Here is a 6,427-nt window from a genome sequence, read left to right as displayed (position 1 = left end):
ATGGCCACGGTTATAGCTTGCTGAGGGAAGAGCTTTCTAACTGGATTGCTTTGACCTGGCTGTGAACCATTCTCATTTGGCCAAAAACGAGCATCGTGGGTTGTATGACTGGGGGCTGCAGAAGAGCCCTGTTTGCGGCCAGGATTGTGCCTTAGGAAAATCACACCAAGGGAGGAGGAAATAGTTTGGATTTTAATAAAGTCTGCTTTATTTTGTTCATTTATATATTTTTTTCTTAATTGCACAGCAAGTGCTCATCTCGGTCTTACAAGTAAGTCAATTCCATGCAGGGCTGTAGCGAATTGATTTGAGATCTGTGGCTGAAAAGCAGTGAACGACTGCCAAGCATTGTTATATTAGGAAAGTTTAAAGCACATTATGGGTGAGTATCCTCATTATTCCTGAGGAGAGGTCATTTTGCAGATCAGGATTGGTGCAAGAAAGGAAACCAGTTAGGGAAGAACAGGAATGTGAAAAGTGCATTGGCTGCGGCCGGCTTTACAGAGTCCTCCTTCGTTTTCTGCTTGGATTTGGAAGAGAAACCTTTTTCTTTCAACTCCTGCGAAAAAGATGTACAAAGCAAAGCCGTAAGAGTTTATTTTCACGGGGTGACTGCAAACGACGTCCTGCTGCTTTCATTAACGAGTGGGAGATGTTCACTTTAACCACCCTGCCTCTGAACCGGTCCCTCTGCCGTGTAGGAGCCGCTCCTGGTGGCCCGCATCCAAACGTTTCTTTTGGTGGCTCCTAAAGGGACTTATAAAGAAATTACAAACTTCCTCACAACCTCTTGAGCGCCATTCGGGGAATAGAAGAAAATTGTTTGCATTTTTATATGTTATGTTATACATTTCTCCAGCTGACTCATTTCAGTTTGTCGAGGAAACTTATACAGCCTCACAGATGGTTTTTTTCAACCGTTCTTTCTAACAGCAGAAGTTGAAAAGTTTAGTCCTTGTGAGAGGGGCTTCCTCTACCAGGCTGCGAAGGGCCTGGATTTCAGTCCCAACACGCCGCAGGCATCCAGCAGGAAACTGCTCTTCATCTGCTCCCGACCAGCTGTCTGTTAGCGGTGCTCTGGGGCCCCAGGGGTTAATTTCCCAAAATCCTTCACTGAAACTTGTTAATAACTTCCATATGTACCCTTGTGTGTGCACAGGAGGGGCCCCACAGCCAGCAGCTCTTGTAATAATACTTGATTACCTCTGACATAAGGGTCTGTATGCCATTAGGGATCTGCCTTGATGGATCAGGATTCACAGAAAAACACAAGTTTGTGCAAAAGCATTTCAAAAAATGTATTAACGTTTGGGCATCCTCAGTGTTTGGAAATGAGTTCCTCCTAAGTAGGCAAGCTTCAAAATAAAATCACCTGTGTACACACAGCTGGACTCAGTTTTGGACCCTTACCCTGATGTCCCTCCGAAAATGTCCCTCCGCATCATTAGTCTTTAAACGTGCTAAACCCCTTAATTTACAAGTATACCTTGGTTAGGGGAATGTGATGGCTTTGTCTAACTGAGTTCATTTTGCACCAATTCCTTAGACGTTTGGCATCTGTAAAGTTATAACAACTGCATGCACTGGAGCTTTTTGCTTGCCCTGCGCCGTTGCCTGGTGCAAAAGCAGGGCTACCGAGGGCAGCGTTCAAAGAGAGAGCGGGTGTCAAAGGGAGAGGGAGATGCGGCAGAGCTGCTCTGCAACTCCCGATGCCTCCCCGCAGAGCCGCCCGGGCCTCTGCGTGCTCCCGCTGCCTTGTGATCTCAGCTGGGGCTGGCAGAGCTGGGGTTTTGATTCAGGCAAAGCAGAGTATTTCCAAACGCTTTCCGTGTAAGGGCTGGCTCGATAGACTAGGACTTTTCAGCCAGAAAAGAGATGGCTGAGGTCTGCGGCAGAGATCTATAAAGCCTAAATGCCATGGAGTAGGTGTCCGAGTAAGTGTGTTTTCTTAAAAAAATAAGGAGGCAGCAGATTAAATACTCCGGTGCAAGACTCAAAAGAAACAAAAGAAGACATTTCTTCACACGACGTGTCGCCTAAGCTGTGGAAATCCCTGCCACAGGCCACCGGCGAGGCTAACCTCGTTGTGGGTACAAAAAGGGATTGATGGTGATTAATGGAGCACCTCTGGAGCAGGAAAAGCTGAGCCGGGGAAGAGGGGAGAGGTGGGATCCAGGTGCAGCTTTGAGCTCTGTGCCTCGTTGGGCACACCCCTGCTATGGCAGGAGTGCGGGAACAAGCCAGCCTAAGCTCAGCCTTAGGCTCAAGAGCACGGGGTGCAGCCCAGGCCAGCCGAGCCAGTGGCGCAGCAGGGGATAGCTGTGCTGAGCTCCGGGTGTGCATGTAGCTCCTGTGCTGAGCTCCGGGTGTGCACAGAGCTCCTGGTACCGGTGCTGGGGCCTCTCGAGGCAGAGGGGGTGTCTGCACGTGGCAGACCCGCACACCCACCCGTCCAGCGTGCAGTTGCGTGCCCGGGCAGCGGTGTGATGGCAGCCCCAGCGGGAGCCCCCTCGGTCACTTCCTCCCAGCTTTCATGAACAGAAAAATGGGGACATCTGTCTGATGCCTGGAGGCAAGCACCAGCACAGGCTAGGGAGAAAAATGTCGCCATCATCCAGAATGACTGAAAGAGTCCCGACTTGTCAGCTGAGGGCATCAGGGGAGGCTGGGACTGCTCTGCCCAGCTGTGCTGGTTGGGGCAGGGCTGGGGGGTCCCAGCCCGACTAACCTCATGTCAGAAAGGAGCTGCACAGCTTTGAAAAAGCTGTGCAAAACGCTGTATAGCACTGGCAGCCTCCTAGATCTCCGTTTGATTCATCCAACCCAGAGCAAACAACGTGCCTACGCTTTTAAAGGAAGGTTTTTTGGCTCCTGGGCTACCTGCTTTCCCAAGACACCACCCTTGCTGTCAGAGCTCTTGACCTTCGAGCTGGTCCCGGATGCCATTGAAATCAATGACCAGATTGTTGTTCCCCTCCGAAGATTTTGGATGAGGCCCCCACCCCGTTTTGTCAGGCCGATGTGAGCAAACGTGGGTTTTCCACACTGAATGTAATCAAAACAAACCCTTCTCCCACTCGGTTGTGCAACAAATCATGCTGGGGGAATTGCTGGCATTCGGCATGATTAGCCCAAGTGCAGATGCCTTCCAGCTCGTAAACAATAGCCTAAAGGATTGGAGAGGATCACAAACAAAGCACTTACAGGCAAGACAGCATTTTCAAAAGGGACTTGAGAGCTTATGTCCATTGGGGGTTTGTCTTTTAAAAATAAACCAGAAGTAAACAAATTGACAAAGACGGCTCTGAAAAATCTAACAGAATGAAAGCGAGGGGACTGGATGTCATACTCCAAAAATGAAACTGGGGGAAAACTTAAGGCAGGACTAATGGGTCCTTTAAACTCCTCAACAAAACGTGCCCACAGCCTTGGGGATGGGCAGGCACTGGAAGCCCCACCTGCCCGTGCTGATGAGGCAAGGTAGGATGTGGAAGGGATGCAGGAGAAGACCCTGCTCCAATTCACAGGAGAAAAAAAAAATCCCTTAAAAAGCAGTGAGAGCAACAGAAGAATTAGGCAACTTGTAAGTTTTATGGGCATTCAGTCTGAAGGGACGTTCCCTGCACTGTAAGCTAGTGACAAATTGCTGTGAATTTCAGACTGAAAATAGTTCAGTTTATGTAAATCATGGCTTTTGTATCATGCTTTTATTCATTTTTTTTTAAATCTCTTTTTTCTATAATAACATTTTAAAATGTAGGCTTGATTATTTCGAATTGTGTCTGTTTTCTCCTGGCCCTGGCAGAGTGAAGTAGCAAGTGCCCAGCTTCACACCCAAGAGCTCCTGCAAGGGGCCAGCAAAGTTCTCGACATTGATGGAGCTGCTCGCTCATTTAGATGCCACGGTGAACGGGACCTGCGGCGAGAGCTTTCCAGCGTCACTGTAACTGAGATGGCATTGCAAGTAACGCTGAGACCAGAAAGACGCCAGCATCCGTCACGCCTTCCCTGGTTCTGTGCATGCCGGGAACACGCACACGCAGCAGACCCCTTCGTTTGAAAGCTTCATCCTGAAAAGTAGCAGCTGTTCTGACTGTAGAGCGTGTACATTAGCACAAGGTACGTGTGCCAGGTCCTTGCTGCTAGACTTTTAGGTGCATCTAGGGTTGTTATGGGATTCATTGAATCTCAAGCCTAAAATAATACAGGTGCAAATCCAGATGTTCTAGGTAGAACATCTCTAGGTTGTAACCCTTCTTCTGCGGTACTGGGTTGGGTGGAGAAGGACTGATGGCTCCTTTTGTCCTTGGACTTCTGTGAAGAGCTCTCCCAGGAACTGGGATGGGAGAACAGGGCGGTGGAGAACAGGAGCTGAAGATCTTTTCCTGCGCTTACAGACTGTGCAGGGAATCGGCCAAATACGAAGGCAGCTCTAATGTACGTGCTGAAATACCTAAAATAAGCCATGCAAACAAATCAGTCGTATGTTATCCAGATGGGACTGTTCAAATCCAATAATAGCAGTAAAGTGCTCCCGAACTCTGCAGAGAGAGAGAGATTATAGAAGGATCAGGTATAATTATAGTGCCTTATTATTACCATTCTCATCATTCTTTCTAACAAAGCTTTTCAATAGGATGAAAAAACTTCTTGCAGGAGAACATAATGTGTTTGCTGGCATTTTTTCACTCTTTCTTCCAAGCCTGTTCAAGTCAGTCCCTGTAAATGGTGTTAATAAATACCGTAATGATCTTGGACTACATTATCTTTCAGACGATACCTTCTTTAGCATCTCTTTATGGCCTTGACTACAGCGAACCCTTCTCCTGAAACGCCTCACTCTTTCTACCACTAGTGAGAGCACCAGCAAAAATACCCTGCTGCTGCTCTGATTCTTGCTTTGATACATGCCCTTCCAAGCAGGGCTAATGCAACGCCCTTAAAATATTAGTGGCTGCAAGTGGCTTGTCTGTCTATGTAGTGCTCCAAAGCTGGAGGAATATAGGTGGAATCGCTTAGCAAGTATTCTCTACTTTGGAGAAAGTCATAGAGCCGGAGGTACGTATCTGCAAGCTGTTCTCCCCCACCCGAGTCCCGTCTCCTCTGAACACCATCAGGGCTTGTGAGAAAAGCCCAAGGTTATCAGAATCAGACCCCTGGCAAAACGGGCGTGGGAAACACGCATTCTTGTGTGCAGGTTGGTCTTGTGGGCTGGCACCACTGAGAGAAGGAAAAAGGCCTCTTGGCATTTTTTCAGCAGTACCCCTTTCTGGGTCACTGCAGATTCCTGGAAGTATTGCCATCGGAGGAGCCTGACGGTGCAAGGGAGCCGTGCTCACCGCGGAGGCATGGCACAGCCCCACAGCAGCTCTGCAACCCAGCATGGACTTCCTGGGGAGGGGATTTCTCACAGGAGGGAAGTCCCAGGCAGTTCTTCCACTTCTGCGGCTCCCCCGGCCTCGGAGCAACTTAGTATGGGGAAAAGCTGTCAGTGAGCGTGTGGACGGTAAAAACTCTACCGACGCATCTCATTCTTAATCTGCAGCACTCCCTGCGTTGCCATCCTTGTGGCCCTGTTTCGGCGAAACCCTCATGCCTCTCAGCCTGGGGAGATGCCCACGCCTGTGTCAGAGTTGCAGTGCAGGAGAGCATCTCTCCCAGGCTTCACATCTCCATGCCCTGCTCACCTGCAGGTCCCTGGGCAAACCAGGAGGAGAGGTGGCGCGGTTCAAACAGATGCAGCAGGCTTTGGGGGACGGGTTAGGTTTGTTTCTTGGGGTGGGAGGAAGGGGCGGTTTGCTGAGATTGGTCTTTCCCTTTTTCCTTCTCTCCTTCTCTCCCCTGAGCACCTTGGCAGAGCCTTGCTCTCAGCTCAATGAAAGTAGGGCAGAGTCTAACCACATTTCAAGCTGTCTGCATTTTTGGATTCTGGGTAACTGCGATCTCTATCAGTTCCTAGAAAAGATTTAAACAACTTATAAACCACAGCTGGGCAGAGATAATAAAGGAAGCAGTACTGGGGTGGGGAAGGATCTCCCCAGCGTGTGCAGAGTGGGGAGGGGGGTCTGCGGGAGAAGCCGTGGGCCTGGCTGTGGTACAGGGGCTCTGTGGTAGCCCACGTGGCTACTTGGGCTACAGGGGGACCCACGGGGCTGCCTTAGGGAAACCTCAGCAAGTATTAGTAGCTACGTATAAAATGTGTGTGTGTGTACATGTATATACATGCATAGATATACACATACATATATATATAAAAAGAGCAAGTGGAGACATATTTAGCCACAGGAGAAGGGGTCTGAACCCCGCTATGGTATCCACCTACTCCCACCTCCATGCACTTGTTCTCACTGAGGTTATGTCTCTGTGCAGACAGGACGTGCTTCCTCTTGCACTCCAGGTTTTTTTGCATTTGCCATTTCCCATCCCT

Source organism: Fulmarus glacialis, unplaced genomic scaffold (genome assembly GCF_000690835.1).
Source record: "Fulmarus glacialis isolate BGI_N327 unplaced genomic scaffold, ASM69083v1 scaffold16014, whole genome shotgun sequence".
NCBI classification, from domain to species: domain Eukaryota; kingdom Metazoa; phylum Chordata; class Aves; order Procellariiformes; family Procellariidae; genus Fulmarus; species Fulmarus glacialis.
Note: the sequence above shows the minus strand (reverse complement) of the source record.